This window comes from Pelobates fuscus, chromosome 5 (genome assembly GCF_036172605.1).
Source record: "Pelobates fuscus isolate aPelFus1 chromosome 5, aPelFus1.pri, whole genome shotgun sequence".
NCBI lineage: Eukaryota > Metazoa > Chordata > Amphibia > Anura > Pelobatidae > Pelobates > Pelobates fuscus.
In genome coordinates this window covers 319,786,728-319,805,231 of record NC_086321.1, presented here as the reverse complement: position 1 = coordinate 319,805,231, position 18,504 = coordinate 319,786,728, and positions in this window count along the sequence as shown.

The window sequence follows — 18,504 nt, the reverse complement described above, 5'->3', positions numbered from 1 at the left end:
CACTACCCTCTCAGTAAAGTAATACTTCCTGATATTATTTTTAAACCTTTGAGACTTTAAGACTATGTCCCCTTGTTGTGGTAGTTTTTCTTTTTTTAAATATAGTCTCCTCCTTTACTGTGTTGATTCCCTTTATGTATTTAAATGTTTCTATCATATCCCCCCTCCACCCACTGTTGTTACTGCTGCACATCGAGGGGAAGCAGGAAGTAATCCCCGCTTCCCCAATTAACAGACTCCAGGGACTTCATTGAATCCACTCCTTCTGCAGCCCATACTGTTTGTAAGTAAGAGAGAGAGAGAGAGACTGTGTGAGTTTGTGTGTGTGTCTGGAAGACACACAGCAACACCCCCACCATCACTGCAGTCTGTATGTATGTGGTGGGTGTGTGTGTGTGTGTGAGATTTGTTGGAGGTACCAACAAATATGAGCTTAATTTTATCAATAAAATGTGTGAGGGGGTGGGGTGATGGTGGTGGTGGTGGTGTGGTGTGGTGTGTGTTTATTTGACAGTATATTTATACAGTGGCGTACTAAGGGTGCGGCGGGGGAGGGCGGTCTGCACCAGGTTCCAGTAACTAGGGGGATACCATGACTGCCAGTGCCATGATCCATCCATTATTATACCGCGAGCCACGAGAACTGCAGACAGGCAGCACCATTTGGTATTTATTTATTTTTTTCTTCAATTTTAACATTGCCAAAAATAAATAAATTATATAATACAAATAAATCCAATATTTCATTGAGATATGGGAATAAATTCAGATATATAGCAAATTTTAAGGCAATATACACAAACCGTACAATAAAAAAAAGAAATTAAAAAAAGAACATTCACAAATAGGGACTGCAGCAATTAGGGCCCGATAATAGGTACGTGGGATTTTATATCCAAGGGATATCCTTTTATCCTGGAACAACAATGTACCAGTCCTAACTATCCTAACCCACTAACCTTCCTTACGCTAAACTACTTTAGTTTTATTTCTATACACCAACCAAGGGTGCCATGAGTTCTGATATTAACCCCTTAAGGACTGAGCCAATTGTACAAGTTGTGATCAAAACAAAACGTAAGCAAAACCTTGAATTTGCACTATATGTCTGTGTTAAATACTCCCCTGCCAAGAAAAATATAGATTTTGCTTCCTTTAAAGTTAGAAAGCTTCTAAGAGAAGCTAAAAGGTGAATATGGGCAGGGCCGTCTTTAACATTGATTGGACCCTGGGCAAGCATTTGTTTGGGGCCCCTGCATCCTGCCATCCCTCGCCCTCCCCCGAAACTTTCACTCTCTGGCATGCAATCACGCCCTCCACCCCAACACAGTGGCAGAACTAATGTAGACAGGGCCCTGGTGCAAGACATTGTTTTGAGCCACCCCTCTAGCGCAAGAGCAGAGAAAAGATAGATCCTCATCTGTTGTACAATTCCCACGATGCTATGCCAGCTGGGGATCTACCATTTGACCATTCTTGCAGGGCTGTATTTGTGAGCAGTGTTTGTGCATTTGAATGTGAGCATGTTGTTGTATACAGTATGTGTGTGCACGTAGGGTGTAGTATTGGTGTTTAAGTGTAGGGATGTGTTTCTATATACTTTTTGAGTTTGAATTCAGGGGTGTGTTTGTATGTAATGTTTGCAGGGGTGTGGTTGCATGTTGTGTTTGATTGCCTTGATGAATGATATACATTGACAGATATACATACACATCAGCACACTGATACATGCAAACATCTGGACACATGCACACACTGACAAAGACTGGCGTATAGACACACAGCCACATACATAAATACACGTGCACACACAGAGATAAAGACACTGGCACATCCACACACAGAGATACACACTTACACACCGACACAGATATATACACAAATACATGTGTATTTGTGTGCAGTGTTGGTGTAGGAATGCTGAGATGTATGCATTGTCACACAGATGCACTCTCACACAAACAGTGATACACACAGGAACACAGATACACATGCAGTGGTGTATTTGTGTGCATTGTTAATGTTGGAATGCAGGGTTGTATTTGTGTGCAATGTTAGATGGGATGTATGCATTGCCACACGCACAGATACACACTTACACACACAGCGTCAGATACACACACACAGTGTCAGATACACACACACACACACAGTGTCAGATACAAACACTGGCACAAACACAGCCAGATACACACACACAGTGAGATACACACACACACACACACACACACAGTGAGATACACACTCAGATACACACACAGTCAGATACACACACACACATACAGTCAGATATACACACAGTGAGATATACACACACAGATACACAGTCAGATACACATACACATACAGTGAGATACACATACATACACACACACAATGAGATACACACACACACACACAGTCAGATGTACACACACACACACAGATACACATACAGTCAGATAAACATACATACACACACAGAGTCAGATACACACACAGCCAGCCAGATACACATACAGCCAGATACACATACACACACACAGTCATATGAATTCACATAGTTTAGTCACCCTCCTTACCTTTACAGAAGTGTGGCTTCCCTGTAGTCCAGTGGGAGCATGATGGCTGAGATTGATGGGAGTCTTCTTCTTGGTCTGTACCTCCTCCTTCTCTCCATGTATGTCTAATCCTCCCCAGCGGCACTCTGTTAAATGGGAGGAAGTGACCTCACAACACTTCCTCCCAGCAGGCCGGAAGACAGGGGCTCGGTCAGGAGCTCTCTTAAAGGGCCGGGGGCCCTGATTACATCACCTGCTGCAGCCCACTGGGATATTTCTCAGTATCCCGGTGGGCTGTTCAGACCTGGCTGCGGACAGGGGGCCCACAGGGCAGCTGCTTTGGGCCCCCCAGGAGCAACTGGGCCCTGGGCAGCTGCCCTGTTTGCCCCTTGTTAAAGACGGCCCTGAATATGGGAAATGGACAAGTCATCGAACCCAGTCAGTTTATTATTTTGTTAAGTCAGTGCCCGGAAGAGCAAAGATTTTGTTTTGATTTATTTTGTAATTGCTGTACCTTGTTGCATTTTGGAACTACAATAAAAAGACCAAGCTATTTTACCTTATTCCACTTGTAAAGACTGCGTGTAAAACCCTGATCCCCGGTAGCAAGGTAAGAAGTACTTTTGTCACAAAGGGCACAGCTTTGATAACTTTGTGGTTGTTTTGGTGCTTAAGCTGTCCCTTTAAAGGTTTAGAAATGATCATAATCCAGATACAATCTTGTTTTTCCCAATTTAGACAGGCTCAATGCGTCAGCCGATGCGTTCATCCTATCACTAGGACCCACACCGAGGCTTCCTCTTTGAAGCGGAGGACTTGGCTGGATAAAGAGGGCAAAATTAATGGGCACCGTATACACAACTATGGGGTTAAACGGTTTGTAAACATTGTAACCTATTAACATAAGATGGTACCAAGGACATCAAGGCAACATAACTTCATTGAAACTGATTAACTGCAAAGTGGCAAAGACTGTGCCTGTCAGTACTGCCCTTTTCCTTCAAGAGATGTTCGGAGGCTGAAGTTCTGAAGTATCAGACTGGACACCCCTGGTAGGCTGAGAGTGTCAGCAGAAGCTCTATCACTAGCTTCACCTTTCTCCCAATGTTCTTTTACTAGGAAACAGAGCCAGTTTCTTGCCTGTCCTCCATCTCTGACTGGATGTCCTCCCGCTTTCTGAAACGTAACTTCTCTAAAACTGAGCTCTTTGTCTTTCCTCCTCCTAATACTGATCCTCCTATTTCGTTCTCCCTTCAAGTTTGTGGTACCCACATAAGTTTGTCTTTGCAAGCATGCTGTCTTGGCGTCATACTTGATTCTGGCCTCACATCCAGCATGTTGTAAAATCCTGTAGATTCCATTTTAAAAACATAGCCCGCATCCACCCCTTTCTTATGCAAGATGCTACCAAGGAGCTTGTCCATGCTCTAGTAATTTCCTGCATGGATTATTGTAACCCTCTCCTGATGGTCTTCCCAAAAGCCGTATTGCAGCGCTACAGTCCGTAATAAACGCTGCTGCCAGACTGATTTTCCTCTCTAGTCGTTTCTCTCACACCTCACCCCTCTGCCAGTCCTTACATTGGGTTCCTGTATGCTATATGAGTCAATTCAAGGTACAAATTCACACCTATAAAGTGCTGAACAACTCTAGCCCCTCTTATATCTCCTCACAGATCCATAGATATGTCTCTTCTCGGTCTCTCCGCTCTCCCGTGACCACCTCCTGTCCATTGTCCGCACCCGTACGGCCAACAAGCGCTTGCAGGACTTCTCGCGGGCGGCTCCCTTCCTATGGAATAGCCTACCTAACACCATCAGACTCTCCCCTAGTCATGCATCTTTTAAGAAGTGCCTTAAAACCCATCTCTTTAGGAAAGCTTATGGCCTCCAAGATTAACCTCTACCTCTAACCTCAAACCTGTCTAACCTAAAACCTGTCTCTTGCTCTCTCCTGATTTCTGCAAATTCCTGTCCTAATGTGTCGATTGAGCAGGGTCCTCTTCAACCTATTGTTCCCTTAAGTTTTTTGTAATTGTCCTATTTATAGTTAAATCCCCCTCTCATAATATTGTAAAGCGCTACGGAATCTGTTGGCGCTATATAAATGTCAATATTAATAATAATAATAGGCACTCATTGTGGTTCCCACGGTCACATGTCACCAGGGCACATACAAGAGTTCCCACAAACTGCTGGTGACCCTCTAGGTCCAGTACCTGGTATTGCAGGTGCTAGGTACAGGGGCAGGGTTATAAGCCAGATGCTTATATTACAGTTAAGGTCTATAATTGTTTATCATATATTGTATATAACTTCAGCTGCTCAGTTAAATGTCTGTTTCTCAATCAATTGGGCAAGTTACGTTAACCCTTTCACTATGCACGTAATCTCAGTATTGACGCAAGGGTCAGACTGTACCGTTTTATGCTCTTACTGAACCACAGACTCACGCTATGTGTCATGTTTTTCAAGTTACAAGGTACCCAAGCTAAGACAAGCTTGGCTCTTCAAAACGCAGTCCTAAGTCATAGGTGGGTAGGTCGTACTTTTGTTATGGGCAAATGCAAATATTACAAGTTTTAGAATGAAATGTTGTATTTCTTAAACTGTGTACTTTGTCTTTAAGAGATATTGCAAATTGACGAGGTGTTAGAAATGGAACATATTGTTTTTCATAGATGTTTCTTTAAGCAATAACCTCAGTGCATAATATGTTTGCACCAATTTGTCCCAGACGAATTACAATAACAATAATGCATAAACAAGCTTCAAGGCTATACTACGACTCTTTCAGTACACAATATACTGTGGTAACCCCAAGTTAATGGAACTTCCCCAAATCCGGGAATCTCCCACGACTGTGCACTTACGTCTTAGTATAAACAACAGATAAGCTATTCAGACTTTGGGAAGCCATCTTGTCCCAAGTTGGTGGAAGTTCCCCAGGTCCGGGAGTTTCCCATGACGTGTGCACTTGTTTTTAGTTATGGCCTTGTATCTAAAGGGAGGTCCTAAATTGATTTAAAGTAGACAAGTTACTTTTTCATATTTGAACTATGGTGACCCTAAAATGACGACACCTAAGGTATAAATAGGTGTACTTTTAAATGTTAACAAACAGAGGAGAGACTTGGAGACAGACGCTGCTCCATCTTAAAATGACAGAGGCTGACATGATGACATGATCAGAAGGGTATGTTAACCTATTAATGATATTTGCAAGCATTTAATTTCATCTTATAAACTCTGCTATAATGGATTTGATATGTCTATATTTATATTTTTATATAATAAATATCTAAAAGACAAAATCTATTGCTTCCAAGACAATCCTTATTTTATATTGTATTCTCAATTATTTATATATGTTAAATAGAGGATCTCTTACTAACTATATACAATTCTGGCTAAGATATCTGTATGGTTAGCCCTACTAAGTTCTATGCTTTAACCCCTTCAGGACCGGCCTGTTTTTGCGATGTTTGTACGTTAAGGACCAGAGCAGTTTTAACACTTTTGTGGTGTTTGTGTTTAGCTGTAATTTTCCGCTCTCTCATTTACGGTTCCCATACAAGTTATATATTGTTTTTTTCACGACAAGAAGGGCTTTCTTTACATACCAGTATTTATATTATGTCATATATTGTATTTAAAAAAAATAATGAAATATGGTGAAAAATAAAAAAAAAAACATGTTTTTGGACTTTTACTTGAAAAATCTTTTACTTATCTACAAAAGCTAATGAAAAAAACTGCTAAATAGATTCAAAATTTTGTCCCGAGTTTAAAAACACCCAGTGTTTACATGCTTTATTGCTTTTTTTTGCAAGTTATAGGCCTATAAATACAAGTAGGAAATTGCTGTTTCAATATATATATATTTTAAATGTATCAATAGTGACATTGTTACACCGTTATCTGTCATAAATCCCCGAAACACACCTAACATGTACATATTTTTTAAAGTAGACAACCCAGGGTATTCAAAATGGGGTATGTCCAGTCTTTTTTAGTAGCCACCTAGTCACAAACACTGGCCAAAGTTAGCATTTATATTTGTTTGTGTGTTAAAAATGCAAAAAACGCTAACTTTGGGCGGTGTTTGTGACTAAGTAGCTACTAAAAAAGGCTGAACATACCCCATTTGCAATACCTTGGGTTGTCTTCTTTTGCAAATGGTATGCCATCATGGGGCTAATTCTCATTCCTTGGCTACCATACGCTCTCAAAGGCAACCTAACCAATCTGACAAATTTCAATAAAAAAAAAAAGTAAAATCAAGCCTTATATTTGACCCTGTAACTTTCACAAACACTATAAAACCTCTACATGTGGGGTACTGTTATACTCAGGAGACTTCGCTGAACACAAATATTAGTGTATCAGAACAGTAAAATATATCACAGCAATAATATCCTCAGTGAAAGAGCTGTTTGTGTGTGAAAAATGCAAAAAACTTCACTTTCACTGACAATATCATCGCTGTGATATGTTTTACTGTTTTGAAACACTAATATTTGTGTTCAGCGAAGTCTCCCGAGTAAAACAGTACCCCCATGTACAGGATTTAGGGTGTCATAGAAAGTTACAGGGTTAAGCACAGTGCTAGCAAATTAAATTATCTGGACTTTTGGCCTGGGTTGGCAGGCAGGTCCCTCAAATTGCAATCATTAAAATTACTTAATTAGGTAAAAATATTACATAAATATGCACGTAGAATTGTAATATATATACATATTTATATATTTGACGTCTACGTGTATATTTATGAAATTATTAATGTAATTTTGTATGTGGACATATGTATATTTCGTATTATTTTTATTTATTTATTTATACATAGATATATATATCATTACATTCTAAGTGTATTTTGATATAAATATATATATATCAATATCAAAATACTGTTAGAATAAAATTGAATATATATATCTAATTTTTTTTTAATTATTAAAAATTATTTTTATTTTTTGTTATTTATTTTTATTAACATATTATTTGTATTTTATAATAATATATATATACCATATATATAGTTATTATATATATTGTATATATTCGTGTGTAATTTGAATATAAGTGTATTTTTATATTAATATACGTATATATAAATATAAAAATACACTTAGTGTGACATTATATATATGATACATATACATATATTATATATAGATATAATACATGTATATATATCATATATATATACACATATTATAATTTTTTTTACACTGATTTTTTTGTTTTACACTTTATTTAATGATTTTTTACTTGCAGGGAGACTGCCTGTCAGCACAGACAGTCCCCCTGCAGGCAGATACACAGACCCCTATTGCGGTCATGTGATCGAGTGATCACATGGCCGTGGGGTCCTGATCTGCCGAGGGGGGACTGCCCGGGCAGACAGGCAGTCCCCCTGGACCGGGAGGAGAGCTGATCGCCGCCGTGGGACCGACGGCGATCAGGTAAGTAGCCCAAAACCGTTATGACGGTTCAGGACCGTCAGCGGTCCAAACGCACGTTTTACCGCTGACGGTCCTGAACCGTCAGCGGTCCTGAAGGGGTTAAGACATTATAGTGGTAAATAAGGGAACCGCCAGCGGTTACACTTTTTAGGTCAATATACGCTTGCTTTCTTTCAGTATGACATTTTATTTCATACATACCGTATATACTCGAGTATAAGCCGAGTTTTTCAGCACATTTTTTGTGCTGAAAAACCCCAACTCGGCTTATAATCGAGTCAATAGTCTGTATTATGGCAATTTTCATTGCCATAATACAGACTGGGGGCTGCAGAGATGTTACTTACCTTTCCTGCAGCTCCTGTCAGCTCTCTCCTCCTCCGCGCCATCCGTTCAGCACCTCGGTCAGCTCCCAGTGTAAATCTCGCGAGAGCCGCGGCTCTCGCGAGACTTACAGTGTGAGCTGACAGAGGGAGCTGACCGGACGGCGCGGAGGAGGAGAGAGCTGACAGGAGCTGCAGGAAAGGTAAGTAACATCTCTGCAGCCCCCACAGCCCCCCCACTTAACTGCCAACCCCACTGGACCACCAGGGAAGGAGCCCCCCTCCCTGGCCAGCTAGCAAGCAGGGAGGGGGGACGAAACAAAAATAAATTAATTATAAAATAATAATTAAAAAAAAAAAATAACATTATAAATAATAATAAAAAAATATGAAAATAATTAAAAAAATAATAAGTAAATAAAAAAAAATAATGAAAAAAAATATTAAAATAATGTAAAAAAAATAATAAAATTGCCCCCCCCAAGGCTCTGCAATACACACACACACACACACACACACACACACATACACTGCACTCACACACACTGCACTCACACATACACACTGCATTCAGGCACACACTGCACTCATACACACACACACACTGCATTCATACACACACACTGCACTCATACACACACTGCATTCATACACACACACTGCATTCATACACACACTGCACTCACACACACACACACACACACACACTGCACTCATACACACGCTGCACTCATACACACGCTGCACTCATACACACGCTGCACTCATACACACGCTGCACTCATACACACGCTGCACTCATACACACACACACGCTGCACTCATACACACACACACTGCACTCATACACACACACACTGCACTCATACACACACACAATGCACTCATACACACACACAATGCACTCATACACACACACAATGCACTCATACACACACTGCATTCATACACACACACACTGCACTCATACACACACTGCACTCATACACACACTGCATTCATACACACACACACTGCACTCATACACACACACACTGCACTCATACACACACGCTGCATTCACACACACACGCTGCATTCATACACACACGCTGCATTCATACACACACGCTGCATTCATACACACACGCTGCATTCATACACACACGCTGCATTCATACACACACACTGCATTCATACACACACACTGCATTCATTATATACACACACTGGAAATAAATATTCAATTAATATAATTTTTTTAGGATCTAATTTTATTTAGAAATTTACCAGTAGCTGCTGCATTTCCCACCCTAGTCTTATACTCGAGTCAATAAGTTTTCCCAGTTTTTGGGGTAAAATTAGGGGCCTCGGCTTATATTCGGGTCGGCTTATACTCGAGTATATACGGTATATATTTACCTCCTTCCTATTGTTCACCATTTGGTTTAAGCCAGCCTCCTTAGTGAGGATCTCAGACTACCGCTGGGCAAATATTCAAGCATACACTTGACCAACAGGTACGTTGCTCCCGGGTCCACTCCATTGCCCATGTTTAACAATAAGGTTGCTGGCTCTAGGGTAGTAGGGGCCATCTCGGTATTTTGGGCACTCTCCGCCATACACGCAGTGGTCCTGGGAGGCCAACACCCATCCTCCACGCAAGAGGTAATACGCCCCACGTGTCAAAACATAGAAAGGGCCTCACTTGTCACGCCCTTACCATCTTTTGGCGCTAATGATCACCGAGAGGCCAACACCTCGCTACAATGTTAGGTGGCATAATACCCCTCACGCCAACTCTTAGGTAGAGCCTCTCAAGCCGCTTGACAACTTGTACGGTCTCAATGGTCACTACCCTAGTGAATTTTTTTCGCCACTTGGCACTATCTAGCCCGTCAGTATACGTCCCCTAGTTCTAAGAAATATTATTACTATATTTCAGTAGGTCCCAGGTTCCCGATGATGTAGACGATCTCAGGCCCCAGCACTCCGGCTAGCGTCCATCAGGTCATGGACTATTCCCCACATCACAGCTAAGCTATGCAGGTGCAGCATCCCTTTCCCAGCTAATGCCAGGAAAGCAGAGCTGTTCAGGCTCATGCGGACCAACATCGACAATACAGACGCAGGGGAGGGCACGAGTAGCTCAAATGACTCCAACCTCCACTCAATGATCGCCTCAATAGTGTCCTCCATGGGGAAAATCAATGATAGGCTGGAAAGACTGGAAGCTCGTAGTCTTGCCATTATGGCATCAGGGCACCTCACGGCCGAACTTCCAGGCACGCCCCAGTCACAACCGGGTAATGGTGTACCCGCCAGTATGACATCGCATGTCATTAATCCAGCCCACATGGTACCTGCAAATCTAAAGAAGGACATCCTGGAAGGCAAAGACGTTAATCTCTTCTCTCTTCTGATTGCCTCCCAGGATGTCATGGAGAATGCACATATGTATACGGGGATATCTTGGTGGTACTAAAGTCTCGAGACCCGAGACTCAGCAAGAAATTGTCAATCCCAGATTTTTGTTATTTATTTCGGTATTTATAGGGATGTGTTATGTTCAGTGCACCCATATAGAAGGGAGGAGATGTTGGAGCTTAGCAACAAATAGGGGGTACGTCTTTTTAGGACTACCAGTCATTTTCAGCGAAGGCGTCAGCAGCACTGGCCCAGTACAATGTCAAGATGGATTGGAGCCAACTAGACACAGAGATTTTCCTCAGACACTTTGCTGGGCTAAGGACCCCAGCTTGTACCACGCATTCGGCCAATTTCTGTCCTGTTTCACCTGACACCACCCCTACCATGGCCATCCCAGGCACTACAGGGGTCGAGAAGCAAGGAAAGGACAAGAAGCAAGGGTTTGTATTAGGGCCCTTCAAAGAGCCTCCTTTTTCTAACTGGAGGACTAAACCTATTGTCCTGGTCACCGGGAAAAGCAGAGCTAAGCAGAGATTGATCATTGATCTCTCGGCACCACATTCCTCAGTTGTCCCTAGCCTTAACTCTCTGATGCCCTCTGAAGAGTATACTACGATCGACAATGCTGTTGAAGCGATCATGTCAGCAGCCATTGGGGTTTGGTTTAGCAAGACAGACATCGTCAATGCCTCTAAATTGTTACCCATACATCCATCATTATGGCACCTGCATGGCATTAAATGGAAGGGTCTCTTATTTTTTCACGAGGCTCACCTTCGGGTCAAAGCGTAGTCCAAGAATTTTCTATACTTTTGCGGAAACCTTGTGTTGGCTCCTTCGGATAACGTGCCGGTGCCATAATGTTATCCACTATCTGGACGATTTTTTGTTCATAGAGAGTAATTCTTCCCCCCCCCCCCCCATGCAGTTTAGACAAAGCGGTCGAGTTATTCCACACATTAGGGGTTCCAGTCTTGCCTAAGACGACGGAGGGTCCAGACACCATAATTAATTTCCTAGGGATACATCTTGATTCTGCTATAGAAGCCAGCATACCACAGGGAAAAATCACTAGCATCCTACACAACATAAACTACTACATACAGAAAGGCTCCTGTAATTGGAAAGAGTTGCAATCACTGTTGGGCTCGTTAAATTTCACAATGCGAATCGTCCCACAGGGTAGAGCGTTCATTGCCAGACTCCTGAGCCTTCTCCGAACATTCCCGACGATTACAGTCGTATCTCCCTTAACTACCAAGCCACGGCAGACCTCCGTATGTGGAACATGTTTCTCTTGAACCGGAACGGGAAAAGCATATTTCTCTAACAGGTTTCCATACACTCCCCTGTCATTTGGACGGATGCTGCAGCTACCACGGGCTTTGCTGCCATTTTTGGCAATGAATGGCTCTGGGGTAGTTGGCCACAGGTGGTGCAGGAAATAGAAGGGTTCTACAAAAACTCAGCTCTTTTTGAGGTATATCTGATCGTAGTAGCAGCAGTGACATGGGGTCATTTGTGGTCAGGGAAATCAATACGGTGCTTCTCAGACAACTTAGCAATTTGCCACATCATTAACAAAGGCCACTCATCTTCGTTAATGATAATGAGGTTTATTAGGAAACTAACATGGTTAGCAGCCTGTCATCAGTTTTACTTGGTATGTCCCAGCCATTTTGAACACTGCAGCTGATCAATGATCTCTTTTTCAATTTCAGGCCTTCAGAATGTCCCTACCTACCGCTTCATGCCTGGCTACGACCACCCCCTTGTTCCAAGAACGAATCATGGATTAGACGAATTACTGCTCCATAGCCAGGCCCTAACAAAACTTGCCCTATCCACTAACACTCACAGCACATATGATAGGACGTTTTACTTTTACAAGAGGTTTATGTCAGAACATCACCTGGATAGCTTGTATGACATAACATCCCTGGTGGCTTTCGCCACTTTTTGCCACCTCAAGTTAAAGTTATCCCACAATATCATAATGTTATACCTGACAGGCATCCAACACCATATGTACTCCACATTTCCGAACAACTCGAGTTTTCTCACATCATACCCTATCAGGACCATACTTAAGGGCATAGCCAAGACCAATGGTCCTACCCCACAACAAAGGTTACCGATTAACAAACAGTTAAAAAATATGTCTGATTTACTAGATACAGCTCCTTTTGAACCCCTCACTAACTCTGTCATTAAAACAGCTGCATACCTGGCCTTCTATGGCTTCCTGAGGCCCCGGGTGTTCACCATCAGTGGGCAACACAATGCACAAGCTTGCCTTCGAAACTTGTACCTAATCAAGCAGTAAGACCATTATATACCGAGTCTACCTGTGACCAAAACAAGTCAACTGGGTCAACCCGTTCACATCCCATACTGTCCCACTAACAATTCATGGTGTCCAGTGAAGGTTTTCAATTCCTACCTCCTCACCGTACCAGATCTCGCATCTCTTCCACTCCTGTCACTTCACAGGACTATCCTCACTACTTCTAAGTTTACAGTATATGTACGCTTATTGTTGACAAGGCTCGGTATGAACCCTAGCAAGTATTTGGGACACTCGTTTAGGATAGGGGCCGCATCTACGGCATCAAGCCAGGAGATTCCAGTTCATGTCATTAAAACTCTAGGTCGCTGGAAGTCATCAGCATATACAGTATACATACCACAACCGGTACAGGAAATACGAAAGGCATTTGTAAAAAGGTCATCTTAAATGTACTTACGTTGTATTATGTTTCTTTCCTCAATAAATGTACTTTGAGCACGATATGTATTCCTTTTTGTCCACTTTATTTACTGGCCCACATCATACGTCTGTTTTGGCACACCTCAACTGACTTTTCCTATCACAGGTTTGTTGACAACAATCTTAATTCATATCATAATCAAGGTTGCCCTGAACACAAATATTATATATGTAAAATATAAAATAATTAAAGCATTTTAGAATATATATATATATATAAATAATTGCATTATAAGTGTACTTTGAGATATATACACATATCTCAAAATACACATATAATGAAATCATATATGTTCATTATAAAATTATAACATTATTTTATACTATATTATACATATATAAGAAATAAAAGTGAGTGTGTATATATATATATATATATATATATATATACACACATACACACAAATATATACACCCGTAATTATATATATATATAATTACGTGTGTATATATTTGTGTGTGTGTGTGTGTGTGTGTATATACACATACATACATACACACACACACACACACACACACACAATTATATTTAATTGGTAATACATTAGGGTGTTCGAGTAGGAACTGCCAAATATGGGGTACATTGGCAGGAATGTGTGTGTGTATATATATATAATATATAGAAGAAAATCCAGTGTGTATATATATATATATATATATATATACACACACACACATATATATATACACATATACATATATACACATATACATACATAATCATTTGATTTTATTTATAAAAAATTGAGGGACCTGCCTGACAATCCAGGCAGACAGTCCAGAGAATTTAATTGGCAAGCCCTATATTTAACCCTGTAACTTTCCAAAACACCATAAAACCGTTACATGGGGGGTATTTTTATACTCTGGAGACTTTGCTGAACACAAATGTGAGTGTTTAAAACCGTAAAACTTAGCACGATGATGATATCACCAGTAAAAGTGCAGTTTTTGTTTAAACAAATGCAAAAAAACTAATAAAAACGCTAATGATGGCCAGTGTTTGTGATTAAGTGGCTACTACAAATGACTGGAAATACACCATTTTGAATACCCTGGGTTGTCTACATTTGAAAATGGTAGGCCATGATGATGTTAATTCACATTCCTGGGCTACCATATGGTCTCAAAGGCAACATAGGCCCAGCAAACCAATCTGGCAAATTTAAATGTGTAAACATGGAAAAGCCCTACATTTGACCCCTGAAAGTTTGCAAAAAAAACCCAAAACCTGTACATTGAGGGTACTGTTATACTCAGGAAAAGTTGCAGAACAAATATTGGGGTGTTCTTTGTAAGTTACACATAATATGAACTGAGAATCCATGCCTAAAGTACAATGTGTGTGAAAAATAACAAAAAAATGACTAACCAAAAGTTTGACAAAGACTGGTGGTAGAATTAGTGCATGGAAAGTGTTAAAATACCACTAGATTACATTGGCCGGCTTCAAAAATGTCCTAAATAGGATATGGGTGCATTATGACCAGTTGTGAAAATTCCAAGTTGGAAAACTGGAATGCGCACCCTCCAAATAATGTCTTTGAACCCCCAGAGAACCCGACACACCTGTACAAGGGTGGTATCACTGTACTCAGGAGATGTTGCTGAACACATATTGGGGTGTTCTTTGGCAGTAACCCTTAAATGTTCTCAGTACATGTATTCTTAAATTGCTATGTGTGTCAAAAAAAAAATCACCCTTTTTCTTTGGCATAGATTGTGTGTTAAAATGGTTGCATGAAAAGAGTCAAAATACTCCAAGTTGAATACCTTAGGTTGTCTTCTTTTAAAAAATATATACATGTGAAGGGTTATTCAGGGATTCCTGACAGATATCAGTGTTACAATGTAACTTGCGTTAATTTTGGGGAGGAAATGGTTTGGAAATAGCAAAGTGCTATTTTTACTTATTGCCCTATAACTTTCCAAAAAAGCTAAGAACATGTTAACATTGGGCTTTTCTAAACTCAGGACAAAATTTAGAAACTATTTAGCATGGGTTTTTTTTTATGGCAGTTGTAGATGCACAACAGATTTTGGGGGTCAAAGTTAGAAAAGGTGTATTTTTAAACTAAAAAAATTCAAAAAAAATTTCCTTGTATATTATACTTTCTGTTATAGTAAATTATATGATATGATGAAAATAATGGTATCTTTAGTAAGACCATTTAATGGCGAGAACAACGGTATATAATATGTGTGGGTAAAGTAAATGACTAAGAAGAAAATTATAGCTAAATACAAACACTGCAGAAATGTAAAAACAGCCCTGGTCCTTAACCCCTTAAGACCGCAGCCAAATGTACAAGTTGTGATCCAAAAAAACGTAAACAAAACCTGGCATTTGCGCTATATGTCTGTCCAACCATAATTCACCTCTTTCATATTAAATGCACCCCCCATTATTATATATCATTTTATTCAGGGGAAACGGGGCTTTCGTTTAACATCAAATATTTAGGTATGGAACATAATTTAATATGAAAAAAATATTAAAAAAATGGGAGAAAATAAGAATTTTTAAAATTTTTTTAGTTCTACGTGACATTCTAACTGTGAATGTCATAATACTGTTTGCTTTTACTGCAATACAATACACATATTTGTATTCAGCGATGTCTCGCGTGTAAAACAGTACCCCCTATGTACAGGTTTTATGGTGTTTTGGGAAGTTACAGGGTCAAATATAGCGCGTTACATATTTCAGTTTTTTTACATTGAAATTCGCCAGATTGGTTACGTTGCCTTTGAGACCATATGGTAGCCCAGAAATAAGAATTACCCCCATGATGGCATACCATTTGCAAAAGTAGACAACCTAAGGTATTGCAAATTGAGTATGTCCAGTCTTTTTTAGTAGCCACTTGGTCACAAACACTGGCCAAAGTTAGTGTTAATATTTGAAAATGCAAAAAACTAATTTGAACGCAAATTTTGGCCAGTGTTTGTGACTAAGTGGCTACTAAAAAAACTGAACATACCCTATTTGCAATACCCTGGGTTGTCTACTATTGCAAATGGTATGCCATCATGGGGATAATTTTCATTCCTGGGCTACCATACGGTCTCAAAGGCAACCTGGTGAATTTTAATGTGAAAAAACTGAAACGTAAACCTTATATTTGACTCTGTAACTTTTGAAACACCATAAAACCTGTACATGAGGGGTACTGTTATACTCAGGAGACTTCGCTGAACACAAATATTAGTGTTTCAAAACAGTAAAACGTATCACAACAATTATATCGTCAGTGTAAGTGCCATTTGTGTGTGAAAAATGAAAAAAATGTCACTGTCACTGACGATATCGTCGTTGTAATATATTTTACTGTTTTGAAACACTAATATTTGTGTTCAGCGAAGTCTTCCGAGTAAAACAGTACCCCCCATGTACAGGTTTCATGGTGTCTTGGAAAGTTACAGAGTTAAATATAGTGCTAGACAATGTAATTCCCTGAACTTTTGGCCTGGGTTGGCAGGCAGGTCCTGCAAATTGTAATTAATAAAATGACCTAATTATGTAAAATTATTACATAAATATATGCGTAGAATTATTATATATATATGTGTGTATATATATATATGTGTGTATATATATGTATAAAATTTTTTTTTATTATTTTTATTTATATATAGGTATATACATAGTGATATATACGTATATACTTATGTATATAGATATATATATTATTTCGTTCTACATGTATTTTGATATCAATATATATCTATTAATTTTAAAATACAGTTAGAACGAAATTACGCATGTTTATATATTTTTTATCTATTTTTTTTTATTATTTTTTTATTATTTTTTTATTTATTTTTTTAACGTATTTATATATTTATTTATTTTTTATTATATATAAATATATATATAATGAAAATTATATATATATTTAATCAATATCATTGTACGTGTATTTTGATATTAATATATATATATAATTATGTATATATTAATATTAAAATACACGTAGACAGTGTATGCATATTTATGTGTATGTGTGTATATGTGTGTATATATATATACTTAGATCATATATATAATAAATATATATATGATCTAAGTATATATAATTTATTTTTACACTGTTTTAACATTTTTTTTTTTTTCAGACAGCAGGGGGAGTACCTGTCATTACATAGGAGACCCATCAGGAAACCCAGACAGAACACCATATACCACACTTCGGGTGCATCAACATCTAACTGAGTCAACTAACACAACAGTGAGACCAAAATCTCCAAAGAGAACCATTTTTTTTTTTTTTAAGATACAGACCCCGAACCTTCAACAAGGATGCATACAAGGTTCCAAACCAGAAAGGAAGCAGAATAAGAAGGTAAATCACACGCAGGGCCCAGAAGGGACACCCACACCCTCTAAAATGATTCCTATCTTCATGAACTTTGGCAGCTGATGAAGAATGCTTACGGATGAAAATACTTAAAGGGACACTCTAGGCACCCAGACCACTTCTGCTCATTGGAGTGGTCTGGGTGCCAACTCCCACTACTCTTAACCCTGCAACTGTAATTATTGCAGTTTTCTTTTTTTTTTTTTTTTTTTCTTTTCTTTTTATTGTATAAAAGTTTTAACAATTGCATGTGAGGTACCCCAAAGGCAATCCTCCAGCACATTGAAACAGCCAGACACAAAGATATATGTTAAAACACGACAAATTAAACAAGAAAAAAAAAAAAAAAAAATTATAACCAAAAAAAAAAAACACACCATGACTTTTGAAGGCATACATATGCTGGCAATATATTGTAATATAGACACTATGTAGAATTAAACACCGAAGATTTCCACAAAGAAAGTGCAGTGTTCCATTGAAAACCATCAAACACATATGTATATTGCAATCGCGCTACATTTGTCCACTGCCAACCGCTATCTGATGGAATTCACACCAAGAATTTCCATGGTATAGCTGTTATATTGATAAACATAAAAAAAAAAAAAAAATAATAATAATTTAGACTACA